Here is a 14,750-nt window from a genome sequence, read left to right on the forward strand (position 1 = left end):
GCAAGCATGATGTAAGAAATCAAATGTCTCTGAGCATTATGGGACTTAACTTCTGAGGTCATCAGTCCCCTAGAACTTAAAACTACTTAAACCTAACTAACCTAAGGGCATCACACACACTCATGTCCGAGGCAGGATTCGAACCTGCGACCATAGCAGTCGCACGGTTCCAGACTCTAGCGCCTAGAACCGCTCGGCCACTCCGGCCGGCCATGATGTAAGTTCTTATCTGTTCGCTGCTTACTGAATGATGACCGATGTATCTACCAGTAATCTATTTAGTAGAAATATTTGAAATACTTCATTTCTTTGTTACTAATCACTCAAAAATGTAAACTGATATCTTCAATTGGATTGAAACTGCATTGTTCAATGACGAAATGATTTGAGCTCTTTCGTTAATCATTGTCGCGTTAGAGAAAGACCCTATCTTCGTCAGAACCGAAATCTGATTGTATTAATCTCAAATGTTTTATGGCTTAAGAATTTCACGGTCAAAAGTCACTGAACAATGACCGAAACTTTCCGCAATGCGTTGGCTTGAGCATCCATCGTATATATATATATATATATATATATATATATATATATATATAAAGGGCGATAGGAAACTAATAATAAACACTTCAATTTATTGAATTTTCTTACAGAAGCTGCTTAGGTTCAAATGGCTCTGAGTACTATGGGACTTAACATCTGATGTCATCAGCCCCTAGAACTTAGACCTACTTAGACGTAAATAACCTAAGCACATCAAACACATCCATGCCCGAGGCAGGATTCGAACCTGCGAGCAGACTGAAGTGCTTAGAACCGCTCGGCCACATGAAGAACACATCACCTCCTCTCGCACTGAGGCGGCTAAACGAACACGGCGATAAAAACAGAGAAATTCGAGCTCACACGGTGGCTCATCGACAGTTGGTCTTCACGCGCATTATTCACGAACGAAAAAATAAAAGTGTGTGGAGAGTACTGGGGAAGGGAGGGGGGGGGGGGAGGGGGCGGAGTGGGATGGTGCAAAATAGATTATAAATTTACTTGTGGAGTTTAGTTCCAGCTGTAGATCGTTTTCGTTTACACCGTGCAGGAATTCTTGTAATACCCAATTTTCAGTTTGCAGCTTTTGAGAAAGCGTTGTACAGTTGAATGGCTTATCTAATTTTCGCGTCCACACTGACTGACAGTGCTTTGCAGTGATTGTTCCGTGAAATGTCATAGGACTGCCGAAGTTGCAGCTGGACTCTGATATTGTTCATGGTCGTCAGATCTTTGGTCACGCACATAAAGATCCATACAATTAGCTTCATTTTTTCCCCCATTATACGCAGTTGTTCTCGTGTTGTTGTGTTGGATCGAAACTAATTCTCTCATTTTCGTTGTTTTAGTCTTAATATTTTGTTCATAAAATACCACATCATACAGCCTTGCAGTACTCGAAGACATACCTCATTATTTCTGTACTGTCTTCTGCTTATAGGAAGTACGTAGTTCAGTGATATTTGTGAAGATATAGGTTGTTCTGTGGCAAGTCGCGGGACTGAACCTACGGGAGAACAGCGGTTCGAATTCTCATCCAGCCATTTATGATTTTTCATGGTTTTTCTAAATTGCAAATGCCTGGATAATTCTTTTTATAGGCGCACAGTCTATTTCCTTCCGTATCCATTCCGCATTCCAACTCTTGCTCCCTCTCCAATGATGATAGGACATTAAACCCTAATCTTCTTTCCTCCTTGGCGGATTCGATATTACGTGGTAAGGATCACAAGTAAACGAATTTAATTCCAAGGCTTTTGACTCTCGACAAGTATTTACATATTTTTGTACCATACATATATGTATTTGTGTCGAAGTACTGAGGAATTGGTATCTTGTCAGAAACAGGAATAGTGTTTGTGTGTGACAGTTTCCCCAGCTGCCGCTGAGGGGCTCTGCGTGGGGCAGTACGGTACTTCCCCGCGCACCCACTCTGCGTGCAGCCGACAGGCTTCTTAATCATCTCCGAGCAGCGTGGCTTTATTTGCTTCTCTCTCCAGCGTCGACCTCAGGACCGCAGTAATTTCTTCTCGATGCACTTATCACTTACAGCAGACACACATTTGCATATTACAAGAGATGAGTATCAGAGGGCGTTATTCAACGGGCATTGCTTTTTTTAATTAACAAACTGCTGCGTGACTTTTTAATCTTTTTTATGTGCCTCACACAAGAGCTTGCCCGGCGACCGGTAGTGAACCGGCAATGGAGGGTGAAGCATTGACAATGCCAGCCACTCGTGCTGGCGAAACATCAGAAAAATCATTAGATGAACGTCGGCCGAAGATCCCGAGACAGAAGCCAACAGGCAGTTTGTCAATATACAAAATATTAACTTCATTCATTACACAGAAATTAATGACATATACAACACAGAACAAAATTATAAATGAAGAACAAAAAGGCTGCTGCAAAGGAGCACGAGGATGTAAAGAGCAACTGAAAATAGATGCAGAGGTGACATATCAAGCTAAAACTAAACAAAGGTCGCTACACTACGCATACATTGATAATCAAAAAGTTTTTGATAGTGTACCCCACTCGTGGCTACTACAAATATCGGTAATATACAAAGTAGATCCTAAATTGATACAGTTCCTAAACATAGTAATGAAAAATTGGAAAACCACGCTTAATATCCAAACAAATTCAAATAATATCACATCACAGCCAATACAGATTAAGTGTGGAATATATCAAGGAGACTCATTAAGTCCTTTCTGGTTCTGCCTTGCTCTGAACCCACTATCCAACATGCTAAATAATACAAATTATGGATATAATGTTGCTGGGACATACCAACACAAAATCACACATTTGCTATACATGGATGTTCTAAAACTACTGGCAGCAAAAAATCAACAACTCAACCAATTACTGAAGACAACAGAAGTATTCAGAAATGATAGAAATATGGCTTTTGGAAGAGACAAATGTAAGAAAAATAGCATAGTCAAGGGAAAACACACTAAACAAGAAGATTACATATTGGATAACCACAGCGACTACATAGAAGCGATGGAAAAAACAGACGCCTATAAATATCTAGGATACAGACAAAAAATAGGAATAGATAATACAAATATTAAAGAAGAAGTAAAAGAAAAATATAGACAAAGATTAACAAAAATCACTGAAAACAGAATTGACAGCAAGAAACAAGACAAAAGCTACAAATACTTATCCCATACCAATATTGACTTACTCATTTGGAGTAGTGAAATGGAGTAACACAGACCTAGAAGCACTCAATACACTTACACGATCACAATGCCACAAATACAGAATACATCACATACATACAGCAACAGAAAGATTCACATTAAGCAGAAAGGAAGGAGGTAGGGGATTTATCGACATAAAAAGACCTACATTATGGACAGAACGAGCAGAAACTAGCAAAATACACAAAGCAATCACTCATATAAATACATCGGCTACACCACTGCAATTTCATAATCACTTCTAAAACCCTTTAGTTCACATAACATCAACAGATACGAAGAAAGTAAATTGGAAAAAGAAAACACTACATAGCAAGCACCCGTATCATCTAACACAGCCACACATCGATCAAGACGCATCCGACACATGGCTAAGAAAAGGCAATATATACAGTGAGACGGAAGGATTCATGATTGCAATACAGGATCAAACAATAAACACCAGATATTACAGCAAGCATATTATTAAAGATCCCAATACCACAAAGGCTAAATGCAGACTTTACAAACAACAAATAGAAACAGTAGATCACATCACAAGCGGATGTACAATACTAGCAAATACAGAATAAACCAGAAGACATGACAATGTAGCAAATATAATACATCAACAACTTGCCATACAACATAAACTAATAAAACAACACGTTCCAACATACAAGTTGTTGTTGTTGTGGTCTTCAGTCCTGAGACTGGTTTGATGCAGCTCTCCATGCTACTCTATCCTGTGCAAGCTCCTTCATCTCCCAGTACCTACTGCAGCCTACATCCTTCTGAATCTGCTTAGTGTATTCATCTCTTGGTCTCCCTCTACGATTTTTACCCTCCACGCTGCCCTCCAATTCTAAATTGGTGATCCCTCGATGTTTCAGAACATGTCCTACCAACCGATCCCTTATTCTAGTCAAGTTGTCTCACAAACTCCTCTTCTCCCCAATTCTATTCAATACCTCCTCATTAGTTATGTGATCTACCCATGTAATCTTCAGCATTCTTTTGTAGCACCACATTTCGAAAGCTTCTATTCTCTTCTTGTCTAAACTATTTATCGTCCACGTTTCACTCCCATACATGGCTACACTCCATACAACTACTTTCAGAAACGACTTCCTGAGACTTAAATCTACACTCGATGTTAACAAATTTTTCTTCTTCAGAAACGCTTTCCTTGCCATTGCCAGTCTACATTTTATATCCTCTCTACTTCGACCATCATCAGTTATTTTGCTCCCCAAATAGCAAAACTCCTTTACTACTTTAAAGGTCTCATTTCCTAATCTAATTCCCTCAGCATCACCCGATTTAATTCGACTACATTCCATTATCCTCGTTTTGCTTTTGTTGACGTTCATCTTATATCCTCCTTTCAAAACACTGTCCATTCCTTTCAACTGCTCTTCCAAGTCCTTTGCTGTCTCTGACAGAATTACAATGTCATCAGCGAACCTCAAAGTTTTTATTTCTTCTCCATGGATTTTAGTACCTACTCCGAACTATTCTTTTGTTTCCTTTATTGCTTGCTCAATATACAGATTGAATAACATCGGGGAGAGGCTACAATCCTGTCTCACTCCATTCCCAACTACTGCTTCCCTTTCTTACCCCTCGACTCCACAAAATGTACTGGAGAATGATGAATATAAATTATACTGGAACAGAACCATATAGCAGATAAAACAACACCACATAACAAACCTGACATCATACCCACCAATAAAAAGAAGAAATTAACCCCCATGAACCATAGACCTTGCCGTTGATGGGGAGGCTTGCGTGCCTCAGCGATACAGATAGGTGCAACCACAACGGAGGGGTATCTGTTGAGAGGCCAGACAAACGTATGGTTCCTGAAGAGGGGCAGCAGCCTTTTCAGTAGTTGCAGGGGCAACAGTCTGGATGATTGACTGATCTGGCCTTATAACACTAACCAAAGCGACTTGGTGTTGTGTGCTGTCCTTAGGTTAGTTAGGTTTAAGTAGTTCTAAGTTCTAGGGGACTGATGTCCATAGATGTTAAGTCCCATAGTGCTCAGAGCCATTTGAACCAACCAACCAAAACGGCCTTGCTATGCCGGTACTGCGAACGGCTGAAAGCAAGGGGAAACTACAGCCGTAATTTTTCCCTAGGGCAAGCAGCTTTACTGTATGGATAAATGATGATGGCGTACTCTTGGGTAAAATATTTCTGAGGTAAAATAGTCCCCCATTCGGATCTCCGGGCAGGGACTACTCAGGAGGACGTCATTATCAGGAGAAAGAAAACTGGCGTTCTACGGATCGGAGCGTGGAAGGTCAGATCCCTTAATCGGGCAGGTAGATTAGAAAATTTAAAAAGGGAAATGGATAGGTTAAAGTTAGATATAGTGGGAATGAGCGAAGTTCGGTGGCAGGAGGAACAAGACTTTTGGTCAGGTGAATACAGGGTTATAAATACAAAATCAATTAGGGGTAATGAAGGAGTAGGTTTAATAATGGATAAAAAAATAGGAGTTCGGGTAAGCTACTACAAACAACATAGTGAACGGATTATTGTGGCCAAGATATACACGAAGCCCACGCCTACGACAGTAGTACAAGTCTATATGCCAACTAGCTCTGCAAATGACGAAGAAATTGAAGAAATGTATGATGAGGTAAAAGAAATTATTCAGATAGTGAAAAGAGACGAAAATTTAATAGTCATGGGTGACTGGAATTCGATAGTAGGAAAAGGAAGAGAAGGAAACGTAGTAGGTGAATATAGTGTGGGGGGAAGAAATGAAAGAGGAAGCCACCTGGTAGAATTTTGCACAGAGCACAACTTAATCATAGCTAACACTTGGTTCAAGAATCATAAAAGGAGGTTGTATACATGGAAGAAGCCTGGAGATACTGACCGGTTTCAGATAGATGTTATAATGGTAAGACAGAGATTTAGGAACCAGGTTTTAAATTGTAAGACATTTCCAGGGGCAGATGTGGACTCTGACCACAATCTATTGGTTATGAGCTGTAGATTAAAACTGAAGAAACTGCAAAAAGGTGGGAATTTAAGGAGATGGGACCTGGATAAACTGACTAAACCAGAGGTTGTACAGAGTTTCAGGGAGAGCATAAGGGAACAATTGACAAGAATGGGGAACTAAATACAGTAGAAGAAGAATGGGAAGGTTTGAGAGATGAAGTAGTAAAGGCAGCAGAGGATCAAGTAGCTAAAAAGACGAGGGCTAGTAGAAATCCTTGGATGACAGAAGAAATACTGAATTTAATTGATGAAACGAGGAAGTATAAAAATGCAGTAAATGAAGCAGGCCAAAAGGAATACAAACGTCTCAAAAATGAGATCGACAGGAAGTGCAAAATGGCTAAGCAGGCATGGCTAGAGGACAAATGTAAGGATGTAGAGGCTTATCTCACTAGGGGTAAGATAGATACTGCCTACAGGAAAATTAAAGAGACCTTTGGAGAAAAGAGAACCACTTGTATGAATATCAAGAACTGTGATGTAAACCCAGTTCTAAGCAAAGAAGGGAAAGCAGAAAGGTGGAAGGAGTATATAGAGGGAGGGACTATACAAGGGCGATGTACTAGAGGGCAATGTCATAGAAAGGGAAGAGGATGTAGATGAAGATGAAATGGGAAATATGATACTGCGTGAAGAATTTGAAAGGCCCCAGGAGTAGACAACATTCAATTAGAACTACTGACAGCCTTGGGAGAGCCAGTCCTGACAAAACTCTACCATCTGGTGAGCAAAATGTATGAGACAGGCGAAATACCCTCAGACTTCAAGAAGAATATAATAATTCCAATCCCAAAGAAAGCAGGTGTTGACAGATGTGAAAATTACCGAACTATTAGTTTAATAAGTCACGGCTGCAAAATACTAACGCGAATTCTTTACAGACGAATGGAAAAACTAGTAGCAGCTGACCTCGGGGAAGATCAGTTTGGATTCCGTAGAAATATGGGAACACGTGAGGCAATACTGACCCTACGACTTATCTTAGAAGCTAGATTAAGAAAAGGCAAACCTACGTTTCTAGCATTTGTAGACTTGGAGAAAGCTTTTGACAATGTTGACTGGAATACTGAAGGTGGCAGGGGTAAAATACAGGGAGCGAAAGGCTATTTACAAGTTGTACAGAAACCAGATGGCAGTTATAAGAGTCGAAGGACATGAAAGGGAAGCAGTGGTTGGGAAGGGAGTGAGACAGGGTTGTAACCTCTCCCCGATGTTATTCAATCTGTATATTGAGCAAGCAGTAAAGGAAACAAAAGAAAAATTCGGAGTAGGTATGAAAATCCATGGAGAAGAAATAAAAACTTTGAGGTTCGCTGATGACATTGTAATTCTGTCAGAGACAGCAAAGGACTTGGAAGAGCAGTTGAACGGATTGGACAGTGTCTTGAAGGGTGGATATAAGATGAACATCAACAAAAGCAAAACGAGGATAATGGAATGTAGTCGAATTAAATCGGGTGATGCTGAGGTAATTAGATTAGGAAATGAAACACTTAAAGTAGTAAAGCAGTTTTGCTATATGGGGAGCAAAATAACTGATGATGGTCGAAGTAGAGAGGATATAAAATGTAGACTGGCAATGGCAAGGAAAGCGTTTCTGAAGAAGAGAAATTTGTTAACATCGAGTGTAGATTTAAATGTCAGGAAGTCGTTTCTGAAAGTATTTGTATGGAGTATAGCAATGAATGGAAGTGAAACATGGACGATAAATAGTTTAGACAAGAAGAGAATAGAAGCTTTCGAAATGTGGTGCTACACAAGAATGCTGAAGATTAGATGGGTAGATCACATAACTAATGAGGAGGTATTGAATAGAATTGGGGAGAAGAGGAGTTTGTGACACAACTTGACCAAAAGAAGGGATCGGTTGGTAGGACATGTGCTGAGGCATCAAGGGATCACCAATTTAGTACTGGAGGGCAGCGTGGAGGGTAAAAATCGTAGAGGGAGACCAAGAGATGAATACACTAAGCAGATTCAGAAGGATGTAGGCTGCAGTACGTATTGGGAGAAGTTTGCACAGGATAGAGTAGCATGGAGAGCTGCATCAAACCAGTCTCAGGACTGAAGACCACAACAACAACAACACAACTAATCGAAATATCCATACCCAATACAACAAATATACAGAAGATAACAGGAGAAAAAATTGAGAAATACATCCAACTGGCTGAGGAAGTCCAGGAAATGTGGCATGAGGAGAAAGTTGACATTATACCAATCATACTATCACATACAGGAGTCGTACCACACAATATCCACCAGTGCATCAACGCAATACAGCTACATCCAAACGTATATATACAACTACAGAAATCTGTAATTATTGATTCATGTTCAATTACCCGAAAGTTGCTAAATATAATGTAACATATACCGTACAGTTAAGAGGAAGTCACGCTTGATCAAGGTCCGCGTCACTTTCCATTTTGGACCAGACATAACGTCTGAGAAAGGAAAGGTAATAATACTAGTAGTAATAATAATAATAATAATAATTGCTTGCAATCAAGGGCGCCCATACGATAGTTTGTAGGTGGGGGAGGGGGTGGGAGGGGGTCTACACCTGGAAGTATGGAATATTTTTAATTCTTGGAAGACGAATGGCGATTTGCAAGTTGTCATAAAAAAAGTTTCACTTCCAATGCTGTTAAAAACTTGTGTAAATCCGCCTTGTAAATAATTATCTTGAAAGGAAAACATCTGACTACGCTATAATTTTCCTTTCTCCGAAAGCTGGGAGGTAGGGGGGGGGGGGGGAGGGCGTGTCACGGCCCCCTGTCGCCCACGGTGTGGGAGCCCTTGCTTCCAAGTCACCTGCAACGAACGTAACACCAAATACTACTATATGGCAGGCTGAACAAGTGCACTGTAGAAACAAAAGACTATGTTCGTTGCCGCAGTAATGATATCTGGTGTTATTTAATAGTTTTGCTATCCTTCTAGATAAAAACGCAATATTATACTCGACTAGGTACAGCCAACTCAGATCTTCAATCTTATGAGTTACATATGCAGCGTACCACTAACCATTTGAATCATGTGCCTACTTGTCATGATCCTTCTTATAGTCAGTGACACCTTGCGCCGGCCGCGGTGGCCGAGCGGTTCTAGGCATTTCAGTCCGGAACCGTGCGACTGCTACAGTCCCGGGTTCGAATCCTTCCTCGGGCATGGATGTGTGTGATGTCCTTAGGTTAGTTAGGTTTAAGTAGTTCTAAGTTCTAGGGGACTGATGACCTTAGAAGTTAAGTCCCATAGTGCTCAGAGCCATTTGAACCATTTTTTTTGACACTTTACACGTACACCATACAGGATTACAGATATGAAGAGGGCTACACTTAGGTGAAACAGGAATTAACATAATACGGGTTTCGATCTACTTTACTGAAACAAATTAAAACATGGATCGCGGCTATATTTCAGTAGGGCATGATCTTCATGAAATAGTTTCTCATGCACATACGGCTTCCCAAGAATGTTATAAGAAGGCTACATACAGACCGAGAAACTGCATGCTTCACTCTGTTGTCAACTGAAGAAGGCAATTGTGTCCAATACTTGCTGAAGAGTTGATGGCAAAGATAATTTCAAAAACGTACTGACAACCCTCGTAATACCAAGATGGAAGGGGGGGGGGGCGGTACATACTGTTCACCTTTTGAAAATATCCACTGAGTTACTTCATAGTTAAAAAGTTTGAATATTTTAAGAAATTCTTCTGCTAGATTCAATATGTCTTTTTAATTTTACATTTTTTCTTAACACAAAGATGTAAGTGTCAATAGTGGAAGTCACTTTCTCCACTGAATGTCGTGCTCAGTATTTCTAGTTTCAGGGATTTACTTACACGTCAGTTTCTCTTTAAAAAGTGCGTTGAGAGAAAAAATCAACGACAATGAAGGAAATCTGCATTTTTTAAAGTTTTCTTGACGGTCATAAAGTCGGTAGTACGTGTTACTGAACGGCGTTGATGCTGCTGAGTGTGTGCTAAAATCTATTTTCAGATTCTGGACTCTACTCACACATCAATACTTCTTCAAAAAGTATGTAGTTAATGCAGTTTAAGAATAACTAACAAATTTTGTTTTATTTAATTTTTTTAGGGGGAGCATAATGTACCTCCGCCGCCTCCTTTGGTGATGCGCGTTATGAAAAATGTTTTGGAATTGCTAGGGTTAAATGCATATTGTTTTATTGGTATCCCTGTCCGTAGCTCATGGTCTAGTGCCGCTTTTCTCAATGTTTTTTTCCTTTGGGGCACACCAATGCACGTTACAAATTTTCACCACACCCCTACATGTGATTTTTTTCTAGATTCAAAACAGCAAATATATATGAAGTACGTACAGTACAAAGGATGTCGGCAGCCGCAAAAAATGGGACTTTTTTGATAAAGATTATTGACGGAATGTGGTATCGTTCGATTTAGAGCTGAATTATTATAATACCATACGTTTTTAAATGCGTATAATCAAACATAATGATGATCGTTTTCTTGCAAACTGGGCTACTCCAAGAAAAGATTTATCGATACATTTTTTGCGTTCAAGATATTTTATCTGCGGAAGAATAGATGATATTAAAAATATCGTGACATCAGTATGTCGCCACACGGTGGTTGAGAAACGCTGGTTCTTGGTTAGTGTCGCAGTCTCTACTTCGCGGGGTCCCGGATTCGATTCTGCGCCGTGCCGGCGACTTTCTTCGCTAGGCAACTGGGTGTTTGCGTTGTCCTAATCCTTCTTCTAGGCGATCGAATATTCCAAGGCGGGGAGTAATTGGGTAAAACTCAACTCACAACACTACCTGTAAACGTGACGTCGTTTTGACGTCACATGTGATATCGTCTACATCCTAGACATTGATGTCGACAATCGATACGGCAGGCACCACATTTATTTGACTTATTTAGCTGTTCCGTATTACGGCTTTTCAAGGCAACAGCGTATTGAAAATGTATCAGAAACATGTCACCCTCTTCATTCATTGTCAGTTAATAACACGTGAACGATACAAGCCTTCAAGAGGTGGTATGTTAACCAAGACATGATACAAAACTCACTTGGAAAGTACTAGCTTAGTAGTTAATATCAGACGTAGGTTCACATCCTCTTACATGCTTTATATATTTTCCATCTTAGCATTTTTAACACATTATTGAAGTTTCTTACGAATGTAATACAAGTATATTCTGCAATATTCGATGTAACATTTAAATATGATTAGAGAACAAACAAGGATATAAATAATGTGCCGTTTATTTCCTAATATATGGCGATTTTCGAGCGAGTGGTCAGGCAGGAACGTAAGAGGACAGCTTAAATTGAGGCGAGTGAAAGGGTGAACAATAACATTCATCTTCTTGCTTGTCACAAATATTTCGTTCTTAACAATCATCTCACAAGGCTTTCTGCAAACCAGTGGCACTTCCGGTTGGTATATTTCTGCCGCTAATGACACGGGTGATCTGTTATCCATTCGAGAGAGGCCAGCACGAACGCTAACGAAACTCGAAGGCACTTACTGCTGTTGCCGATACTACGTGTGACGTCAAAATGATGTTACATTTGCAGGAAGTGTTGTGAAAAGAGTATTAGCCCCTTTGAAACTGATAAGAGAGCAGTGTTGTCAGTATTGTATTGTTTTGTTTCATTACTGCAGTTTCATCTGCGAAGCCATAGCTGAGGTGAGCGGACAAAGTTACAATGTTGAGAAGCGATTAGTGGTGGGTGTGTGCGCACGCGAACGTGCACAAGCAGGAAAAGCAACGACAGAGGTAGCGACTGTGCTTAGAGGTCGCTTTGGCAAGGCTCGAACTCCTAAAACCACCTTGCTTGATTGGGATGAACTTTCTTTTGCTTGAGGCAGTCAGTGTGCGATATTGGGGAATTGGGGGGAGGGGAGTTGTCTGTGAAGCGGTGGGTGTCAGGAATAATCTTTTATTTAACAGGAACATAAGGGTTTATATTTAACAGAAATCTCAGGCTTTATTGATAATTGACTTGTACTTACAAATTAAGGCTTTAGCCCCAAGACGTTAATAAAATCCAAAAGAACACAAATAATGAATGATTACAGTTTGACTGTGGAGTGTAGCACAGCCCCAAAATGACAATAACAATTTTCAAGATCATATTCTATAAGTGCGAGTTAAACAATTCTCCAACAACATCAACAGTGAGTTATCAGATTAAATGCTAATGAGTAGTCATCATTAAATTAAACTGTGGACTGCAACACAGCAACAAAGTGGCCAAAATAACTCTTAATAAAATTTTCCTTACGGCAGGTTAAGCAGTTCTTCGACAACCAGAGCAGTGGCTTATAATGACTAGTCAACATTAAATTACCAGAAGTAGACACAGCGCCAAAAAGACAATTATAATAACTTCTTAAAAAGCTTATTTGTTTAAGTGAGTTTTCATTTAATACGAAATCAGATGATTTCAAGAGTAATTTATCACATTACATACTGCTCAGTAATTCCAGCTAAATCGCTCAATTATATGTGTCACCCAAATGCCAATAACATATTTTTAATATTTTTTTTAAACTTCATTAAATACCAATCATGAAATCCATAGACACGACCTTTCGGCGTGCAGTTACATGCGGCAAAATGTTGACTAGATAATGCTATTCTGCTTAGTATCAAAATTAAGATGAGTGAATACATAAATGCCGACCAATATACCATCATGGGTTTACACACTGCCATCATAGTGTCAAAGACTGGTTGAGCAGTGGACGTAAAAAAACGCGAGAGAAAACGTGTTCTTCCGTTGCTCAGCCAGCTGAGCGGTCTCCAGTGAAATCTATTCGGAAAAGTGCAGCTGAACCTGAAATATCGCGGTCAACAAGGCATGACAACATTAAAAGAGATATAAAAAATAAAGAGTTTAGACCGATGTTCGTGAATGAGCCGTGTGACAATGACATGGAACAGCCTGTTGCACCCTTCTGTGCTTTGATGGAACTACATCCCAATGTCTTGTTTCATTCAACAGTGATATTTTCTGATGAATGTGCTATATATCGCAGTTCACACACTAGGAATGTGATTTTCTGGCGTAAGCAAAATCCCCTTTATGTGAAGGAATGCGAAAGAGGCCCGCCTCCTGTTATGATATGGGCCTGAATATCTTCATAATATTTCAACAGACATTCGTATTTGGGCAAGTTACAAGCATGGTTAATACCTCAGCTCGAAGGCAAGGGACTACTGTGTTGTTACTGCAAGACGGAAAACTAGCACACTTTGATATTCAGGTGAGTAAGTTTTTGGACGAGCAATTTAGATGCTGCTGGATTTGTCGTGGTTCACCAACGTATCTAGCCGCAACGAAATAGCCGCCAAGAAGCCCAGACGTAATGACGCTAGACATCATTATTGCCATGCAGGGTAGCTGAGCGGTCTGAGGCGTCTTGTCACGGTCCGCACAGCTTCTTCCATCAGAGGTTCGAATCCTCCCTTGGGCATGGGTGTGTGTGTCGTCCTTAGCTTAAGTTAGTTTAAATTAGATTAAGTAGTGTGGAAGCTTATCGACCGCCGACCTCAGCAGCTTGGTGCCATAAGACCTTACCACAAATTTCCAGTTTTACAAATCATTATGGGGAAAATGAAGTCCCTTCTGGCTCAGTGTTGGTAGAAGACTAATGTAGAATTGCGCAACTTTCTTAGGAAGTCTTTGAAAGCATAATTGAGAGATTGCAGGGCACTCTCACTTCTGATTTGCTCTAGGGAATACGATCTATGGCGATTTGACTTCATACATTGTCATGAAATGGTGGGCAGCAGTTTATGGCCGTGTTTGCATGCTCTAGGGAAAGAAATTCGGTAAGTTTTACCTGCGTTCAAAGAAACGGGGTGCCGACTTAAATGACTGCAGTAAAATCATGGCATTGGTGGGGCGACAAAGCGCGTTTTTTCTGGAGAACGGTTAGGGGACATTTCCAGACGGGCCATGCCATGGTCGCATTGTGCAGAAACACATTAAGCTTTGGCGCCAGACGTCTAGGTATACGGCCTAGCACCGAAAAGTCGCTGACAGCGCATTGCAGGCCTTGTTAGCGAGCAAGCCACAAAAAGAAATGTAAACGTTCTGCAGATGTCTGTGGGACAGGAAAACTGGTGTCCAGACATGCAGACTATGTTTCAAAACACGTTTTGTCAATGCCTGTTTACGGCCATTCTTTGCAAACTTTGAAATGGTCGCAACAGGGGAGATAACAAGCTGCTTATGGAGGGCTGTGCTTCCACCCTGTATTGCGTTAGCAAAAGATACGGCAAACGTGTGGGAAAGAGGCCACGAAGCAAAATTTTTTTCTGTTTTCTGCCAATTAACTTTAAGTCTCTGATTGGTCAAATCACTTAGAATGCCAGGCTCCAACTCGTGATTGGCTTGTGCGAAATTGGGGGAAGTCAAAAAAAAAAAAATGTGCTGTTGGAACCGATCGGAGGAGGCAACACAGAGAGAGGGA

Source organism: Schistocerca serialis, chromosome 9, assembly GCF_023864345.2.
Source record: "Schistocerca serialis cubense isolate TAMUIC-IGC-003099 chromosome 9, iqSchSeri2.2, whole genome shotgun sequence".
NCBI lineage: Eukaryota > Metazoa > Arthropoda > Insecta > Orthoptera > Acrididae > Schistocerca > Schistocerca serialis.